This window comes from Anser cygnoides, chromosome 5 (genome assembly GCF_040182565.1).
Source record: "Anser cygnoides isolate HZ-2024a breed goose chromosome 5, Taihu_goose_T2T_genome, whole genome shotgun sequence".
Lineage (NCBI taxonomy): Eukaryota > Metazoa > Chordata > Aves > Anseriformes > Anatidae > Anser > Anser cygnoides.
This window is the reverse complement of record NC_089877.1, coordinates 37,763,079-37,784,138: the sequence shown is the minus strand read 5'-3', so window position 1 is coordinate 37,784,138 and position 21,060 is coordinate 37,763,079. Positions and strand designations below refer to the sequence as shown.

General features: G+C 39.8%; 1 protein-coding gene and 1 long non-coding RNA gene across 5 annotated transcripts in view; one reads left to right on the top strand and one right to left on the bottom strand.

The window, feature by feature from the left end:
* The window catches only part of KCNQ1 (potassium voltage-gated channel subfamily Q member 1), a 408,236-nt gene that overhangs the window by 370,360 nt on the left and 16,816 nt on the right, over window positions 1-21,060 (top strand). The window lies entirely within an intron of this gene.
* Window positions 5,596-21,060, bottom strand: part of LOC125183117 (uncharacterized) — a 53,177-nt gene continuing 37,712 nt past the window's right edge. Inside the window, exon 3 of the long non-coding RNA XR_007164326.2 lies at window positions 5,596-5,863. This is a non-coding gene — a long non-coding RNA (uncharacterized lncRNA). The remainder of the gene's footprint in view (window positions 5,864-21,060) is intronic.

Genomic DNA, 21,060 nt, shown 5'->3' with positions numbered 1-21,060 from the left:
CTACATCTCAGCTAGTTCCACACAGAAAAGAATGCTGTCACTGTAAGACAGTTCCTTTAACCTCTAACAGGCTGAAACTTCGCACACATGCTCCTGCATCTGCTGAGTATTTTTAAAAGTGCACGATATGGAAGGGGTTAAAGTGGATTTGGCCCTTCTTCAGTGAACCAGGCTTAAGAGCAAAACATCAGAGCACAAAGGGTGTCTCAGCCTCTAGCCAGCTGAGTTTACATGGTATACAGGGTCTACTGGAGGAAGGTGCTTTCCCTAGTCCTAGGATTCAGTGTATTTTAGTGCAGCTTTCTGCATAAAGTCACCCGGGTGTTCTGGGTGAATCTCCTTTTGCACAGCATTTTACTGCTGCACACCTCATGGTCTGAGACCGTTGTGTCCTCCGGGATGACAGCGTTGAGCACACCGATCTCCACAGTGCTGGTGAACTTCTCCTGGTATCTCTGTGGAAGATGTACACAGGATAGTTGCAGAGTGGTGATCTGTGTTAAAGCTCTTGGAAGCTCAGCAAGTGATTTAATGGTTACAGCTGTTTGTCTGCAGAGGGGGTTTGTACAAGTGGAAATGTGCTGACCTGCAATCTGAGACCTATTCCTAGTTCTGCAAGCTCTTCCTATGCAACCTTGGGCAAAGCACTTCTCTGCTTTTCCTCCCTCCTTTATCTGTCTTGTCTATGTATTCTCTCAGGAAGCTCTTAAGAACAGAGACTGTATCTTACTCCATGTTTGTACAGTGCCTAACAGAACAGGGCCCCCGGCTTCCTGAAGTCCCAAAGATGCTGTTGTAATACAAGTAATAAATGTTAAGGAGGTGTAAGAATCTGGCCCAGCTCACCACCATCACCATCTGTTTTTCTATGACAAATTAGTAGTATGAAGGCATGCAGCTGAGTGATTAGAGCTGTGACCGTTCGCTAGACTCCCTAGATCCTGCTCCTGGGTTTGGCACTGCCGTGCTTTGTAACAAGAGCTGCTTAAGAATTTTCCAGCAATGTGCTGTTGGTTTTTCTCCCTTAGAGAGTGTCAAATTAGTAAAAACTGAAAATTGGGGAAAAAAAAATCCAGAATGTGCCAGTTTCAACAAAGCTTTAATAGGAAGATGATTCTCAGGCACAGGTTGGAAGTCCTGGAAAACCAGAAAGAAAATGACCTGCTCCTCCTGTGCCTCTTTAAGGTACCCAGAAGCATTCACATGCCTTGTAGGAGGCAGTGGTTGAAATCTATTGCTCTGGTGGATGTTGTCGCTCCAGTGTTCACAAAGAGGATGCTCTGGCACTCGGTAATGTCATGGTCGCTGAGGCCATCACCTGGGATGCAACAGTCTGGTTCTAGGTTTGGATCACACTGCAGACAGATCTGAACCTGGGTTTCCCCTGTTCCCAGTATTTTCCTTGCCACTGGACTCTGCTGTCCCAAGGAGGAAGGAGTTGAGATTGCCTCTGTGGATTTATGCACATGGATTTACAAGGTTTTGAGGTTGTCACTGGTGGAAAGGGGGAAAATAAATGAGATGTTTTACAGTTTGTACAGATAGTGAAACCATTTCCTATCTAGGTCTTCATGAAAGAGACTTGCATTCCTATTGTATTCATGTATCCTCTAATAACACTGGTGCTTTTAAATAACTTTTGTCATGAACTTTGTGATGTTTGACCAGCATTTTCCATTCTTTGGAGCCAGTACTTCATCTGATCTTGCTAAAAACATGGAAAGGCAGCTTTAAAGAGGTGATCTGTGCCTTCTGTGTCCTGGAGTGTGGGGTTTATATAGAGCAGCCTTCAGGTAGTCGTAATCTAACCTCAGCCACACCATCAGCTAAGGAGCTTTTTGCTCCACAAATAATAATTAGCTTTTGGTCATGCTTCGTCTGCACAGCACTTCCCTTTCATGGGAGAGTGATGTGATTTAATCAGCTGTGCCAGCTTTCCCCGCCACCAAGGACTCTTCTGGAGAAAGGGAGTCCTCCAGCTTAAACATTCTTAAATCTTAAGAATTTGATTAAATACTTGCATTGGAAACTTTAAAATATATTCTGCTTGAGATTGTTCTTGGCTTCTTTTTAGTAATTCCCTGTTATTTGTTGGAAATTAAGTCATCCAATGGACTTAAATAGATTATGGGGAGTCTACATTTAGCCATAAAACTACCACATTTCTGAGTATGAACTTGTCTGAGGTACTGGATGAGGCAACCACTGGCGATGATGCTTGTTGGGTTAATCAAGCCATTGAATTACTAAATTATTTATATTTTCTTATTCTACTTTTCTTGGAAAAGGCTCCCTTGACAAGCAGGTGTTTCTTTCCAAGATCATAATAAGTGCAGAAACACGGGGTAGCTTGGAACTGTCACATTTCCACCAAAAGTATTTCATTACCATTCTGTTTATGTCTACATCCACTTAATGAGATTTCTATAGATCATGAGACCCACTTAGTATGTCCTTAACCCCATAATGATAGGAAGTGGTACTCTAGACTGCCAGACTGATTTCCCTCATGAGGGTTATAATGTTAAAATTTGCTTTCCAAAACTAAGAGCCATCTGTTGCCACGTGGAACTGCCATTGGTTGCTTGAATGAGTCAGTGCCCTGAGTTTTATGACAACTGGAATGACTACTGTGGTTGAAATGAAACTTTCAACTTCAGGTGTTGCAATCACAAAGAAGGCTAGTGTCTGGAGTGAAGTGGAACATGCCATGCAAAAGTGAGGTCATTTCCTACCTCTGATCTGTCATTTCTTCAGAAGCAAAAGGAAGAGGATTTTGCATCTGTTCCTTCATGCCTGGAGGATGGCATTTTTACTACCATTTGACAAAAGACTTAGAATCCTTGAGCGTCAGCAATGCCCAAGTCAGTTTAGCCATAGGATTTTGCAAGGTACAGTTTAATAAAAACTGCCACTACTGTACAGATTTACAGTGAGAGGAAAGAAAAATCTTTATTTGTGGGTGAGATATATGTGCCTTCTTTTGAATGATTAGCAGACTGAGATATTTCAGGATGAGGTAAAGAAGACAGGATTTATTTCTTTGTTTGCCTCTCTAGAATCAGGCAATTTTGTGAACCTGTCACTGTAACTCCAGGAAGAAACAGGTGAAAAGTAAAGTAACTGGTCAAGTAATGTAATGTTAACACAGCATTGTTTCTACAGCCCTGAAGCAAGATTTGTAAGAGACAGCTCATCAGGAACAAAATTCTCCAAAACAAGTTACACTGCCTGTCTGTTGTTGTATAATTGAGTGTTGGTATATACTCATATGAGGTGTAGGAAAGCATTTGGTATCTTTGCAAATAAATTTAAGGATGTAGGTCCCCATTTTCCAGTAATGACTTGGAACTATTTCCATGCTGGTATGTTTATAAGGTTAAACTGAAACTCCAAGCAAGAGAAGTCTGGCATCAAACATGACAAAACGAAACTCAGTTTTATCCAAGGGTTTGCTTAGGCTTTTGGTTTGTGACACGGAACATGACTGTTTTGGTAGTGGTTTTGTTTTATAAAGGTGATTCAGTACTGACATTGGCTATTTGACATCAGAAACTCAGTCCACTCGTATTGCTTGATTGCCGAGTCCAGCTTTCTGCAGATTCCAAAAATAAAACCAGACATGAAAGGGACCCCTTTTTTTTTTTTTAAATCCTGTTAAATGCATAAACTTAAGACTTTTCTATGATAAGTAGACACTAACTTTGATAGCTCATTCTTCAAAAATGTATTTCTGCCTGTATTTCAGGCCAATGGAAGTTTTTGTACCCTTTTCCATTCCTCAGTCTCTCTCATAGTCTAACATTCAAGGTGTTTACAATACCAGGAACAGGTATATTGTTGGTTTGTGCATGTCATAGCTCTGAGGGACATGACCTCAATAAGTTTTTCTCTTCTAACATAAGAGGATGGAAAGAGGTAAGAACTTGTATCTTCTCTGAAGTGAACTTTGTGGAGCCATTCCAGTCTTCTGTTAAACAGAGGTGCTGTATTGCAAAAATGTATTCCTGCAGGTCATTTTGTGATTAGTAGGAAGGCTGGAGATTGATGGATTATGGGTTTGGCTCAAAATTAATTGAAGTCAAAGGAAAGATCTTCACTGATTTTACTAAATGTTATTTTTAAAGTACGAATTGGTGATAAGCCAATGCTTTGGTTTGAACTTCCCCAGAATTTGAGAAACAGTTGAACGGTTGAATGTAGCTAAGAGCTATGTAGCTCTTAGCTAACAGAATGTAGCTAAGAGCTGTGAGTAAAGTTTCACTCTAAAGCCCCAACTTCAAGATATTTCTTTGCTGCTCAGCTCCAGGGCTCCAGTTTGCTTTAGAATCTCTGGTGTAAAAACTGTGTGAGATTTTACAGTGCTAAGTTCTAACTTTACAGTGAGAATTTGAAGGATGTATCACCGTGAATTTCCTTCAGGCGAAAAAGGGATAGAAGCACAAAGCATCTGTAGGTTGTATTTCTCAGTTAACATGGTATATAATTATGTGAATTTTCCATATGAATAGCCAGCTATTGTTACGTAAGTCACGTAAAATGAAAATAGCCTCTTCAAACTATGGTGCTTTTCCCACCAGTGTTCTTACTGTGTAACTAGTCATGCAGGGTTTCAAAGCCTTGTCTACTACTGTCCTAGCGCTTGTTTTCCTTGTGAGCGATAGTAGCTGACATGGCTGGAAATGCGATCTTGTAAAAGGAACAGAGGTTACTTCAAGGTAATCTCCATTTTAAAACAAGTTCCACCCAGCAATTGCATAGCTTTTCTTATAAGTGATAATATTGCCTTTTTAGCTTAATTTGGGTTTATTGATGACAGAGCCTTACACTCTTGAAAGTTGAATAATTGAAAAATAGCTAATTCTCCAGTTTCTCTTGGCAAATAATTCACATTTCTTTATATACCTTTGCCAGTAATCTAGACCATTCACCCAGTGTTGCTCCAGAGGTGCTGAATTGTGTCACATCCAGAACAAATTCATACTGTACCAAGTAGAAGTCACGAGCTTTTTATTTGATGGATAAGTCTTTCAGTGTCCTCAGCAGTGTGAAGACAAAATAATTTCCCCAAAGCATAGAATCTGCAAAATTTAGAAGTGTAGACTTGTTAATATGTCTAACATATGTAATATTTATTAATACGTATTAAATGAAGATACACAAGATCTTTGTTAAAAGTTTTTGTTCATGTTTTGAGCATGTTGAACAAGTCTTTCCTAGAAATGAAGAGAAAGGCTTTATGGGATCTTTGAGACTCGTAACTTACATGCTAATTTGTAAAGTTTGAGGGGGTGGAGTTTCTTGTGCATTTTAGAAGCATCATCTTTGTTTATCTAATAGCTATTTCATCTGTGCAGCTGTCTAAAGTTATTGGTTTCAAATATTGGGGTTTTCGAAGTATGAAAATAGAAAATGATATGTTTTGTCATTTCTGAATGTGAAACAAGTATTTCTTAGTACATATGCATGTATGCTGACATAAACATATGTTAAAACATACCTTTAAAGGCTAATACTGACTCACTATCATGCATTAACTCCAGTCTTTCTTATGGAATATGCTATATTGAGACACAAATACAGATGATTGCCAAGTCTGTGCTAAGGCTGACACAAAGCACAAACCAGAAGGTGAAATTTTCTTCAGAGCTTCAAATCTTTTTTCACTGAGCTCCCAAGCTGCCAGAGAGTACCTCTGCCATTCCCTACTAAAATCCAATTAACTATGGGGAATCCGTGGGTGATTCTTTCAAGCTTTCAACTGTCTTTGTAATAGCCATCACAAACCGGGTAAACTAAACATGATGAAAATGTTGGTTTTCTTCCTACTTCTTATTGTCAATGCTAGCATAAATCAGCTTCACTGTAAGAAACAAACAAACAAAACCAGAAGTAAATACAGTGGTAATTGTGAACATTTGTAACATGAGTTATGGACGTGGGATGCCAGAATCTTTAAAGGGTATGTTTTTACAGTACAGAATTTTAAACAGCAGGACTGAGTAACAGTAGAAAAATCGTGTGACTTTTCTTGAATGATGTTAAAAGCATTACTCAACCTATCCCTTTCCAAGTAAGTCAGAGTGACTTCTTCAGAAATTCAGTATGTTTTTTTTAAGCATTTTGTTATTGTTGAATTGTAAGGACCTAAAAATTTTGTTGGTGTAAGCTGTTTTAACACCATTTATTCAGTGGTAGCGGTAATTTATCTCAGATGAAAATCTAGCCTAAAATCTTTAGTGTTTTGTTTTCAGTTAGGTTGCACCATATTAATTATTGCTGTCAAATAATATTAAGATGTGTTTAGGCTGTTGCCATCTAAATTTCAGCTATTACAACTGCATTTTTCTTATGTTAAAAGAAACAATTTCACCCTGTATCAATTCATGAAAGTATCTGTTGCTGAAGTTTCCAACTCAACAGCTTTGATGTTTCATCCTTCTAGCAAAAGGCAGTTATATGTATATATATATATATGAGACAAGGTATGATTGGGTCTTTGTAATAATCTAAGGAGTAGATGATACAAGCTTGTGTAAGTGATGAACCAAAGGCAAGGGGACAAGCAGGAAGGAGATAGACCAGAATGGTCTTGAAAATGAATACAAGTGCCATATGCTCAGTATGCATCTACTCCTTAGATTATTACAAAGACCCAATCATACCTTGTCTCATATATATATATATATACATACATATATATATATATAACTGCTCAAAGCTGGTCTCAATAGATACTTAATAAAGGTATTATGCTTATATGTGCTTTTCAGATAAAACTGAAAGATAAAACTTTTCAGATAAAACTCAACCAATGTCCCTCAGTGCCACATCCTCACACCTCTTAAATACCTCCAGGGCTGGGGACTCCACCACCTCCCTGTGCAGCCTATTCTAAAGCCTGACCACCCCTTCCATGAAGAAATTCTTCCTGATGTCCTCTGGTGCATATTCACACAGCATTTCCATGCAACATTTTTTCTTTGGCTTCTTAAGCTTCTTGAGGTTTAGTGTTGTTGAGAGCAGATCTGCTGTTTCCCAAGAAAGATTACGAGTTACTGCATTTGTAGGGAACTCAGTTCAAAAGAGGGCTAGGGTAGACATTGACACATAGACTTCATACTTGTGATATTAACTTTTAAGAAAGGATTTGAAATGGAAAATGTGTGTCTCTGCAAGCATCTTGTAATTATTCACTTATGATTGAGAAGGGGTTTTCCTCTAGGTCTTTTAACTAAGATGAAAGTAAATCTACCTTTGGTTTGAGCTATCACTTAGAACCAGAATGATTTCTGAACTTGTCTCTGTGTCCTTTAGAAATTATATACAATCATGTATGCGCCTGTTACCTTGCTTAATATAGGTACTCAGTGCAACGTTTTCTGCCTATGTAGTGTTTTCAGAAAGTTTTCATTTCCTTCCATAAGTGTTTTAAGATGACAACTCAATTGCCATTAACTTCATGGGAAGCTGGATCAAGCCCTGCAAAATGGTCAGAGTTCTTTGATAAAATGAAAAATAAATATATGGTCAGGAAAGTTGAAGATGTAAGTGGAGGGGGAAGCTGGCTCAGGCTTGTACAAGGTTATTACCTTCTGTATGGTTTCAGGAAAAGATTAGCTGGAGGCTGTTACTTATCTGAATAACTCCCTTCATAAAGTCTAGCCGTTAGCTATGTGAGCAGGGAGCTTACAATGTTATTTCCCAGTGTTGTATTTAGTTAATGCAAAATGTACACTGTCCAAGCACTGGTTTACAAAGTGGCTTGTTCATGACATGCAAGTATGTAGAAGATAGTATTTGGTGTGAAATACATGAGTGCTGTTTGGAGTAGTGTACATTGTCTAAGCCTCAGCGCTCTGCCATTGTATCAGTCACTTCTCTGCTCCTGGAATAACAGCAGATTCTGACTGCCTAGTCCTGTGCCATGATTGAATAAGAATCTGTTTACTGAAGAATTTGTACAGCTGTAAAATTAAGCAGAACACATGTCCAGAGAAGTGAACAGCACATCATAAATAAAGAACAGTTTATTCAAAATCTCTCTGGCAGCTGATGAACCTATCAGGCACAGGAGGGCTTTCAGAACAGGAAATTTCTGTGAAGGACAGAAGCTAGTTTGGGATCCCTGATTTATCATTGCATGTCGTGTAAAAACAGCAGTGTGCTGACACATCTGCAGAGCTCAGTATTTGAAGCTTGTACAATTTGTAGTACAAAACTTAAAAAAAAAAAAAAAAGTAAAAAAAATTGCTCTCTGTTTGAGCTCTGCTGGCCTCTGAATCACATCTAGGTAATGGAGAAGTCCACTGACCCACAAGGTGTCGCAGGAGGGAGGTCTGGTCTGAAGCCAGGACACTGGGCTGTATGTGGAAACAAAAGCAATCTTCCCTACCCTTAACAAATGTTTGTCAGCTGCAAACTGTCCAACCTGTGCATTGGGTCAACAAGAAGAGACCAGGATATAATTCCTCTCCCGTGTCCATTAGGGAGGTTGTGAGGAGGAAGCTGGCATCAGCAGTAGCACAAACTGAAGCATTCCATTGGCTCCTACAGTGCCAAAGGTTTGTGTTATCATCGCCATCTGTGTTTGTGGCAAAAGATCTGTGTACATCAGATGTCGAAAAATCCCCTCAAGTTGTTTGTGGCTATTGCCTAAAGCCATGAGAATGCTTCTGTTTTTGGGGGGGTGTTTTTTTTTTCTTCGTTGAAAAAAATATGGAAGTTAAAATTGCTTGTTATTTTGAAGAAAATGAAAGCAAAACCTTTTCAGAAGGAAAGTACGAGTTGCCAGACGTCCCCAGAATATTGGGAGAGACTTTGCAGAGGAATGTATCAAGTTTCTTAATGATGTGGTAGATGCTTTCATCTACATGGGCCCCTATCTCAGCCTGCCTGATTTTCCTTAAGTTGCTGATCTGTAGAAGTAATTGATTAATTTGACCAGGTGAGAGAAGTATCCTTAAAGCAGATTCCCTTATTAAAATGCTCCCTACCTTATGAGGAAAGCTGGAGACTACTGATACCCCTTTGTAACCAGGTAGGAAGGCAAAACTGGGCCCTTAGAGGGGAGGGAAACCCTAACAGTTTCCCTTTCCTTTTTGAAGTTAGTACAGGCAGGCTTGACCTGGAAATATAATCTAGTCAATTCAAGCTTCTCCCTTGTATTTTAGCACAACTTTTCAATTCAGAGCTCTATGTCCAGAGTTCAGCTGAACATCAGCTTTTCTGTTGACACCTAAGCCAGGGAAACTTGCTCTAAGACTCCAAACTCCTTTATAGTTGAAGGCTTGTCAAGGAAGAACATTTTGGTGAAGGCTGCCTAGCGCTGGGTTCAGACAAGCACTCGGATGGTAAAAAGGCCTCCACTGCCATTAGGAAACCAGCTGTCCTATCCAGATGAGAACAGAATACAGACTGGTTTAAGTGTTGAGATTAGCAGCATGAGTGTTTTGGAGTTTAGATACATTTTTTTTCCTCTGAAAGATGGCTAAAGTAGCGTATGAACAGATCCTGTGCTTGTTATGAAAGGATTAGGTCCAGCTTTTTTATAGAGCAAACTCAAACAAGACCGATCTATTTTGTTCATCTTTCATAAAAAGATTAAGGAGGCTGATTTATTATGTATTACAGTAGTCACACACTAGAAAATTCTTTCCAAAGCGAAGTTGTTGGTTTTTTTGTTAATTAAAAAAATAAATAAATCTGTAAGCAGGAATGGACAGGAACTGCTACGTTCCTAGGCTGATCCAGTGTGAACACGTTAGGCTTCAGTTTAAAGGTGGCTGGCAACCTTTTGGCAGGAATATTATTTATTTAATTAATTGGTGTAGAAAGAACAGTTGGGATTGTTTTCCCTCTCTCTTTGCACTAAAGAGCTTTTGCCTCTTGGACGCTCCATCACTTCTTACATACTGCCTTTGCAACCTACTCCCTTTTTGCCTACGTATGATACTTCTTCAATTTGGTGAACCAAGATGAATTAGCAGCAAGCTGCCTCTCTCTGACTCTTAAGATTCTTCAGCAGATCCCATGGTTTTATTGCTGGGCCATCAAGAGTTTTTTTGATTAAAACTTCTCTGTGCTAGTTTCTGGCCAGCAGCAGTTTCCCTAGCTCCATAAGTTTTGGACACAACAGCGTGGTCAGCAGTGATTGCCAGAGAGGCTGAGACACCCCGAAAATTCAGTGTGGAGATAAAAGCCCTTTGGGGAAGTGCAGGGGGCGGGGATGAGGGAATTATAGGGTCAAGGGTTTTGTCAAACATTATAAAACCTGGAAGTCCACGTGTACTGAATGTATTGATCAACGCTGAGGTACAGGAGGTGCTTTTTTTCAAGAGTTATCACATTCCTAATGGACAACAGGAGCAGAAGGAAAAGCTCAGAGGGGTAGGCACGGTGAGCAGAAGTAAATCATTATGCTGTTTTTTTTCTTATCAGTTCTGCAACTTAAAACTACCCTGAAGAGACATGTTTTGACAGAGCTCTTCACACTTTCAAACAAAAGAGCTTTTCTCTCTCCCTCTCTCCCTTCCTTTCCCCTGACCCTCCCCACAATCTCAATGTATGGCTGGAGAAAAATGATTGCAGTCATTGTCTGGCAACAACAATCGCAGATTCTTTTCTGGAAACAAGTTGGGTCAGGTTCACGAGTGTGCACAGAAAGAAAGAAAAAGAAAGCTCCCTGGCCAGATAAATAACTCACTTTTGGAAGATGCTTCACCAGTGTTCCTGCTGTTATATAACAACCTCAGCCAAGATCCAACTATTTCATATTTGCTTAAGCAACAGAGTCATACAGTGAAAACATTACTGTGCTGTGTTAGTTGTTTAGTCATTGGTACTCGGAGAGGTGATACGCTAACAGAAGTATGCAGTAACAACCATCTAAAATGTGATGTTTTATTGGCTTTGCAGTAAATAAGGTGAAGGTACTAACTAATTTCTGCTCCTAATTTAATTCATGTTGCAAACATGAAAATGAGGACAGAAGTAATTTCTCATTGCCTGGATATTCTCGCTGACCCTATGCATGTTTACATATAGACAAAAGAAACCAAATTTCTGCCATAGATTGATGGGGGGAAAGAAAACAACTATCGTTTTGTCTCAGTATCATGACAAAGGTTTGTAATGTAACTTAACGTGAGTATAAAATTTGGTGCTGGTTAGAGCAATAAAGTAATTAGATGTTAAAAGGAGCAAATATAGTGTAATGGTTAAAAGCCTAGGAGTGGGAATCAGGCCAGCTGGGGTTCTGCTTCCATTCAAGCATGCTGTGCAACTTGGAGTAAGTCAATAAACCTTGCAGGGCTTCAATTCGACCATCTGTAGAATGGGAATAATAAAAATATTATTCCCTGTCTCCCCAAACTGCAGTAAGCCATCGAGATGAGTATTGAGTCAGAGCGCTGTGAGTTGAGAAAAGACAGATTTAAACTTTCCCAAAGTTCAGAAGTTTGGTTCCAGTTCACTTCTGTTTGGGAGGCTTAACTCCACGTTTGCAATTGTAAATCTGTTTTCCTCCCACCTATGTAGCTGGTAGGCTTCTCTTGGCCCGGTGTCACCACTCAGCCAACAAAATGCATTTATGTCCACGACAGTGTCATTTTGAGCCAAGGAAGTATGTTACACTTTGGAAACTGGGGCAACAGGGAGAAGTGTGTGCAGCTGAGGATGAAAAGCTGAAGTGAAACCAAGGGACTAGTAGTTAAATTCTTTACATATTTCAGGGACCTCTCTCTCAAACAGTTCACTCAAGATCCTGCTAAACCAAATCTCAAGAGCCCAAGCTGTATACTGCTAATTATTACAGCATCTTTCTTCTTAAAGTTGTTTTGCAACTCTCGGATGGAATGTGCTCTAGAGCCCAGACATCACCAAGACTTATCTTTGTGCTTAACTCAGTGCACCCTGAGAAATACCGACGAGGTGGTATATGTGGTTACTCTCCTGCATCTTGGTTAGGGTTTAAATGTACACAGTAAGGCGACAGCTGGGACACAAGAAACCCTTAGCCTTACTAAATTATCTTTGAACTGTTTTTAACTATAAATTGTTTTTCCTTTTAACTTAATCTCTGATTGTGGGTCGTAGTTAGAAACAGAAGTGCTGAAATACAAGTCCAGGCTTCCTGGTATATTTAGCTCAACACTGGAGTCTTCAGACTCCCAGATAAGTTCCAGAGATGATTCCAACTGTTTGTTTGTTTATTGAAAGTAGTTTCCAGATCTCTGAGTAGTTCAGAAGGTGAAACAATCAATTAAATATGCCCATGTGCATGCACACATGCACAGAATACCCCCAACGTGGTAAAGGGGGCAGAATGTTTAAAAGGCAACAGGAGCCCAATTCAGTAAAGCTGCAAAGACCACAACAGTTTTGACATCCAGCCTCTTCATATTCTAAAATTGAAATTTCTCACATCTTTTTTATATTATATGCAAGCCAGAAAGCCAATAAAAGAGTAGCAAAATCCTTTGTCAGAGTAAAATGTACATGTTCTCAGAATATGAATTCTTTAGTTTTGCACTCAAAATTGTTTGTAAAAAGAGATATACAAATATAAAATGTTTTACTTTTTCCTGGCTTTGGGGGCTAGCAGTGAGATTTTTTTCACTCAGCCCTCACTACAAGTCTGCTGTATGGGCAGGGCTTACAGTGTGTTGTAAACAGCAGGTTTAAATCAAGGCTAAACTAGTCCTCTTGGTCCAGTCAAAGCCACAGGGTGCTTGAAACTCCAATCTATAGCAATATTGGAAACAAACTACTGCACAGTAGATTTTAAAGACTATTTTTTTCATATTACTCTTTGATACAAATTCATTTTCTTTTAGCTACACAACAGGGCAAAAAACAGGAGACAAAACAAAAGAAGAAGGAAAAAATCCTTTCAGTTACAGAATGACCTTTTCATAGTCTGAAGTTCATGATGCTGCAAAATAGTGAATTTAAAGAAATTTTAAATTACTAAGTTGGGAAAGATTGTTTCTTTATATGCCCTGAAATTCTTTACTTCTTAACAGAGCTTTAAGAGTTGACAAATATTTTGTTTTACACTTGGCAACATGGCAGCCTCAGCCCTGAAAATCATTGTTTTAGCTACCTCAAGGCAATTTTAAAGTTCTAAAATGACTTAAAAGATTTTTTTTCCTGATCAAATATGAAAAGGTTTAATCCTTAGTTTGTGCATGCGTGTTCTGTAACACTCAGTAAAATCTTTGGGAATTCTCCATGTAGTAAGTTTCCCATGAAATTCTGAAAGCAGAGTTTTGCTTTTCTTATCTTATTGTCAAATGATTGAATATATATATATATATATTTTTTTTTTTCCCCTTTAAAGGAGTAGGAGTTTAACACCCAGTCATCTGTGTGCCACAAGAGTCAGGAAATATTAAGGCTCACAGTTTACTAAAAGACATTATCTTTTCTGCTTTAGATTGACAAGACTTAACGATCATCTGATTGACTGTTTATTTTTCAGTATACGTCTTGGTCACTGACAGAGCTCCGTACATCCTCTGTATTACTGTGGCAGGGCTCCAAGGCAGGATTTGGCTATCAGTTTATTCACTAAATTTTTCATTCAAAATCCCTCTTGAGCTTTTCAGTATGGCTCAAATAAATTATTAGTTGGCTTAGAGTGCTGGCCGTAAATGTTTGGGCCTTTATTTGAGCATTAAAAAAGGCCTGGGAACTGTTTCAGGGAAAGTATTATTAACAAATTCTATGTGATAAAAATCTACTATTTGTTTTGGTTTTCAACCAGGCTTTTTTATTTGGGGGGAAAGGCAGGGAGGAGGTTGGTGGCAATGAGAACCATTCACATCAGAAACAATGTCATAATTGCACAGAGTGGAGAGCCTGTCTAGAAACCAGGATTTCGAACATGGTGTATAAACCCCTTTAGCCAAGGAGGGAGATTCCCAGGGATGGCGGAGGAGCACCTACAGCAGCCAGGCAGGTGGCCTGGGGAGAGGTTCATGTAGAAAGCAAAGGTACAAGTTTTGTTAAAGCATCTCAGAATCAGCAGGCATGCCCTCCTTTCCAGGAAATAATTGTTATCCATACCGACTGCTTAAAGGCAAATTTGAAAGCGTTGCTTTGAAGTGGGCAGAGCATCCTGAGCAAGATTCACTCAAAGGACAATGGTCCCGGAGTTTTCCAGAACTGCCCTGCATTTCCCTTGCAGCAGTCACCAGCATCTTCCTGGTCTGTGTTAAATTACCTCTACACGGTGTTTCTGCTGATGTGTTAATCTAGTCAGGTGTGGTTGTGAGTCAGCATCAGCAAGGCCGGTTGTGTTGTGGAGCTGAGTGTTATTCCACGCAGGCTACAGACCTTGCTGCATTTCCTCTTGAGCTGGGATATTCTTGGTAAACTCTTGGTAAGCCAGAGTTTGATACAGTCCCCAAGAGACAATCAGGGCTAAGATTTTTGACCCACATCTCATAAAACCACATGACCGGCTCATACTGTTTTCTTTCCCCTCTGTATTTTCCCTGGTAATCAGATCAATATGTACAGGACTGGCTTAACAAATTGGGCTATAGGATCAAGATGGTTTCTTACATCACCAAAACTGAACAACCCAGCAGTTTAATGGAAAATTTTCACCTCTGATAATTGGATGGATTTCTGTTTCCTATCCATTTCCACAACTAGAAGACCTGGAGAGGCTTTTTTTTTATCAAAGATTGAAAAAGTAGACTAGCATTGACGCTAATTGACTGTTCAGACTGAAGCATCTCCAGGGCCTTAATGCTCCTGGGGCTAATCCTAAAGTAAATATGTTGTTGATAGAAAAAGTTATTATTATTATTCTCAACTGTGCTCCTGCTCCATTTAAAGTCTATGGCAAAGGTCTCTCAGTTTTAGAGGACACCCATCCTGCCGTATCTTCACACAGTGATCCCAAAGGAGAGCCTGCTGTGGAGAGCTGACGGGCAGGGCTTGCTCCCTGCTCACCTCAGGCAAAGCCAAAGCTACGAGATGTGCTGCAGTCGCCCGAGGATTGCACTTGGGTTCTTGGCAGTCCCCTGGTTTTGCAGCACTAGCAGTTGCAGTTCTGTACAGAGAAAAACAATTTGCCTCTCCAGGGATTTCTGCTGGAAAGAGCTGGTTAGAGCCACTTACAGAAACAGGAAATTCTTCAGTTTTGTAAATGATTTTAAAACTGATAGCCCTAATGACAGGCATTTCTTTGGGGGCCAGCTCCAAAGTGCCTCCCAAGTGAGCAGGCACTTGTGTCAATATCTCGGGAGCAGCGTGCGAACGGCCAGTAGAGGCTGCACAGTGTCGAGTTTTGTCGTGGGGGGGATTTTTATTCAGAAAGGAAGAAGGCCTAAACACCCCATCTCATAGTTTAGATAGAACTGGCAAAAATAGCATTTTGGACAAAAATGGAAGTCCCGTGAGAAACTTCTGTTTTGTCACATGTGAGCAACACTGCTCTGACAGCATCTTCATTAAATCCTTTTTTGCGATCATTGATTTAGACTTTTCCATTGTGTTAAGCATTTTAATCCCAGGACATTGAAATGCTGCATTTAGACTGTTTTGTAGTCTTTTATTCCTTTTAGGCACATTGGGATTGTGGCATGGTTTTTCCTTCCTTTTTTAAAATGAAATATTTCAGTATTATCAACATTCATTATGAAGCTAAAACCATTTACGTGTTTCCAAATTAAAGTAGTTTGGAATTTCCACTTGAAATATGTCAAAAAGAAATTGTGATATGCCATAATTTCCCATGCAACAGAACTTCTGTTTATTGACAGAGGCAAGTAATGACGGTCCTCTTTTCTGGTAACCAAAAATGTGGTATTGAAGCCAAGTAATGAAGCATGTTTTGTCTCCCATGTAAACATCTTTTGGGATTTATTATGTGTACTCACCTGCTTGTTCTTGGGCATTGGGAGTGCTTCAGATCCTTACTAAATCTTAATGAGACATTTCCCATTATAAGACTTTGTTTTAGTTGTGTATAATTTTAACTATCTGACCTGGTGTTTTCCATTTTGGATATCTCAGACTGAAGGTTTAGGGAATGTTTCAGCTGAAAAGCTTTAGCCATTCCAAGAAGAAAGTTAGGAGGTAACACTATTTGCCCACGTTATTGTGATTATCTTTTAATCTTGTTTTTAATCTTGTTTAATCTTGTTTCCTTGAGGTGCCTGTCTACATCCACATTTTGGAGTGAAGACTTGCAATTTGTCTGCAAGTTGTCGAAATTTCAGGTTCATTTATTCTTTAAAAAAAAATAACCTTTTGGCTAAAGAAAGAACCTCTAAAATCACACATTCTCAGTGAATAATAATGTAAAAATAAATAAAACAAGTTGGTGTTATAATATTTGTCTTCTGAAGGGAAAGTAATATAATAATATGTTGTTCTTTCCTTCTTTAATAAAACATATACTATAAATGCTCTTTTTCCTTTTTTTGTTGAGAACTTGTGAACTGCAGGTCAGATGTTTAGAGAAATCTATTAAGTGATTATTTACTTTTTTTTTTTTTTGAAGCGCAACAGTTTGTTGTTTCTGTGACTGTTTGCACAGGGAACTCTGCAGAGAAATAACAGAATCTAGACTTCCTTCCCGAAACAGGAAATCAAAATATAGGAGGTTTTTTCCTATGTTTGATTTTTCTAAAGCTTCAGGCAGCAAAGCCACCGGTCAGTATTGCTGTGGAATGTGTATACTTGCTATACAAGACGTTCTGCCCCTGCGCGCCCAAAAGCAGAACATGGCTCTAATGTTTGAGCTTGCAAATATAGATTTGAGTACAGCCTTGTAGTTAGTAAGCACAGGGTTAATGAAGGAAGATTATGTTGATTTGAACTTGAAAACTTTGGTTCAATTCCTAGCTTTTGCCCCAGATATTTTTTGTGTGAGCACAGGCAAGACATTTAATCCCTCTGTATCTCGGTTCCATATGTATAAAACAGGAATGAAAATACGAGCTTTGTCCCACCCCTGTTCTATCTCATCTATTTCACTCACGCATTTTTCAAGGCAATGGCAGTGCCTCTCTGTGCGCATGCAGCCCATGGCCCATCAGGGCTCTGACCTCAGGCAGGGCCCTAAGGCACTGGCAGGGAGCCACAATATCGCAGCAGATGGGGCTAGAGCCATCACAGATGCTGCTGCCTGAATGCTACTGGTGGAGCCCATGGCAGCTATTTTCACCTGAGACCAAACTCAGCAGTTTGGCACCGTGACTGGGTTTGCCATTAGGTATGCTGGGCTTTACAGCTTGGAGCCATGCTTGTATTTAGGGCTAGTTTTTGTCCATCTTTGGAGGGTTTACTCTGCAACTGGTACTATTTTAGAGCTGGTTCATTATGGTATCTACCCTGCTGCAAACAAAGTTTAGAAAACTGAAAAGAAGGTTTCTTTAATTAACCGAAAACCAGAGCCCATAGTCTACTTGATATGAAAAATAGACCAAGTTGTAGTGGTATTCGTAGCCTGCTGGAATGGTCGGTTGTTTTGGAAAAAAAAATGTTTTTAGAGGAGACTTGCCAAGAAACTGTTCTCTCAGGAAATGATAAATGGCAGTTTTGAGACTTAAGTGGCCTGTACTGTATGTATGTGTCTTGGTAACTGCTGACTCAATCATGTGTGCTCCTGATGGCTCCCACATTCGCAGCATAGGGAATTTACAGTCCTAATTCACAAACTCATTATTGTCCTGCAGTTCAGGACTTTTACACATGGTCTCAGGATTGTTTTATCTAAAACCAATGCAAACATACATATTTTTAATTACACTTCAGATAACCATTTGGTTATTATTAATTTTACAGTGTATGCTAAAATCCTTGCAGTTTGTGTTCCAAAAGTAGTTTCTTGGAATACATTCTGCCAGGTTGGGCTTTTTTTTTTTTTTTTTTTTCCCTGCAGTATGTTTTCTATGAAGCTATGCAGGTTTTGGAAATTTAAATAACAGAGAAATGAAAAAATGGTGAGACTTTGCATGGCAGGGATATTTGTTAAAAGAGTGAAAGAAAATGCTGTCACTACATTGCTGGGAAGGAGGGTCTGCTTGAAGCAACACACATTCAGTAATGCAAGTTGGTTGCCATTACAATGGGGATACGTTGTGTGCAAATGCATAAGCCTTTGGAGTGTCCTCTTCTAAATGCTAACAGTGATCCTCATTTTCATGCCATTTATATTACCTTAATCCTGTTGACATCAATAAATTTACTCCTCATTTACTCTGGGGTGAAAGAGAAGCAAATTGGGACTATTGTCTGTGTAGGAGACATTGTTGCAAAACATGTCTCATTCCCCAGTCACAATGGAGGGAGAGTTTCATGGGATACACAGAGCTCAGGGGATTTTTCCTCTAATGTTGCCTAATGAATCTGTCTGAAAAGGGCCATGCAAATGGCAGAAAAATTTTGCATATACATGTCCGTGAAAATCTACACTGTGCTTGTCAATTTGCAAGATGAAGTAGGGATTTAAGAATTTGGAGATGATTTGATATAAAGTGAATCAAATGATCTTGTTAGAATTCCTAGGCACCTCATAAAGAATTGGCGTATTTGGTTATTTGCATCCTTGAAAACCTTTTCAGCATTCACGCGGGAGGCAGTTGTGAAAATGCAGAAAGCTTCAAAGAGCCTTTGCTCCTGTTCTTTGTTGTTCCTGAACAAATTCGTCTCCCGCTCCCTGTTTAATTACCCAGCTGTATGGTGCTGTCGATGCAGAGAGGCTGAAACAGCTCCATGGAGAACCCTGCCCATGCCATCTGCCATTCACTGAGTGCCCCTCTCCTGGGTCGGAAGTGATGTTACTTTTATATGGAGGAAAGCACGAAACCTTGGAGTGCATTAAATTGAAGCAAGCACCTATCCAAAGTAACTTTCTGCTCAGCAATTTGCCCGTGAGAAATGTGAATTTTAATTGCTGCCTGTCCAATTAGAAGAGGCATGTGAAATGCAGGTATTGCTGCCCCCTCTGACCGGTTACATGCTGGTTTTCAGATCATATAAAATCGATTCTTCAAGTTTTGTATAATGTTATTCCTGAGATCTTTTTTCTGGATAGCAGAAAGTCAAGAAATAGCAGTAAGAGCAGCCTAGAAGCAGGCTTATCTGTCAAGTTGGTGACAGCATTCTTGTATGTATTCGTAGCTTGAAAAGCCAAACAGTGTACGGCACATGTGTACTCATTTGTACATATTGCATGAAGGTTTCTGAATAGAAATGACAGGCAGAAGAGTAATGAAGGATGTCAGGTGTGGCCCGGTAAGCAGTGATGAACAGGTGTAAGTGCAGACCCTGAGCCAAAGGCAGGCAAGAATTAACACTGCCTTCCTGAGCTCGGGGAAGCACCAGCACTGATGAGCATCACTGAAAAGCGAGCAGGGACTGTCTGGGGAGAACTGCAGTGGCTGTCGATGACTTCAAATGGGAGCTACATCAGTGAAAAAAGTATGAATGCCAACCCTGGTGTTTGAGTTCCGGCATAATTTTATGTTCATAAATAGCATCTATGGATCACGAAGTGAATAAAATGAAATTATTTGTCATTTCTCACATTTGCAAGTTTTGCTGTGTCAGGCACTACTATATACAATGAGAGATGAAAAAACGTAGTTTATATAAAAGTCAGAACATAGCTTAAATCTAAAAATAATGTTAAACTTCACATTTCGGTAATTGTATCTGATTATTTCCTCTATTCATCCAGACCTTCTAGACTGTCTTATTGTGCCCAGCAGTGGGGTATTGCAGTCTTTCACCTTTAGAGAGTTCAGAGATTGAGTATATTTCCAGGTTTGCCTGGCCCTGCAGCACCAGAACAACAGCTCCAGCAATGTAATGATGTCCGTCTCCTGGGGTGGCTGATTTAAAACCTTTGCCATGAGCAATGACCCCCGAGTGAGTGAAGTGTATAATTAGTACAGGTGTTCACTGTACGAACAATAGCAGTTATAGGCTCTGGAACTGTCTGCAAAGATTGAGTTTGTGTCATTTTCTACACATGGAAAGTTTCTTTGTCCAGCATGGATACACAAGCCCTAAATTAACCGTAGAATTATAAATAGACCGTGGTTACAATACATAAGGAGAGAAACCTCATTTTGACCTCTTGTATTGTGTAGTCGCTGTTATGGACAGAAAGCTACAGACTCAGCCGTGACTGGCAGTTCATTTACTGCCTCTGCAGAAGATCAACAGCAGAACAGAGAATGGGCAGGAGTTGTAAAGAGTTGTACCTAGCCTACTCTGCAAAATAAACCTGTGTTACATGGAGTCACAGCACACAGAATTATCGAACCCAAGTGATGAGACAGTTAAAGGCTCAAAAATTGGGTTCACATATACTTCCTCACAAATACATCGGGCTTCATCACAGAAAGGCTTGCTTGGGAGCAGAGGGCACTTCGGTAAAGGAGGTGTCAAGCAGCTCTCAGCACTGCTTCGCAAATGAGCTTGAGAAAGTTTGAGCTATGTGAAATACTCATGTTGAAATGTTTCCCTGGAAAATGACACTTACTCCTAGGCCTTGCGACCGTTCCGTATAGAGGAACGGCCTTGAACCACTGTGACTGAAACTGGCTTCGTTAGCCAGAGGGTTATTTTGCTATTGTATTCGTGGCTCTGTTGTGCTGCAGTGAGGGGGAAGGATCAAGATAAAGTGATATTTGTGATGATGTGTCTGTATGTCTGCACATCATCTGCAGGCCGTGGATTTATGAGTTTTTCAGTCAGTAGTACTGTTATATAAATAATGCATATCAGAGAGCTGGTCACACATGGTCTTCTCACTTGCAGCTGTACACTGCAAGTTCTGGCTGAGCCAGAGAGGAATAAGTGCAACCAGACCCCCTCCGCCTTCTCTGTAAATCAGCTTCTAAAAGGCAGCATCAGACACTGGCATCGTTGTGACAGTCTGGTCCCACGCAGAAAGATGTCCTGGCATGACTACTGTGGGGTTTTCAGGCGCTGTGGATGCTGTTCCTGGTTCTCAGTTGTCATCTTCTGCAGGACTTCATGCAAGTCATTTCACCTTCTGTTGTTTCCATTTCCTCAGTTGTGAGG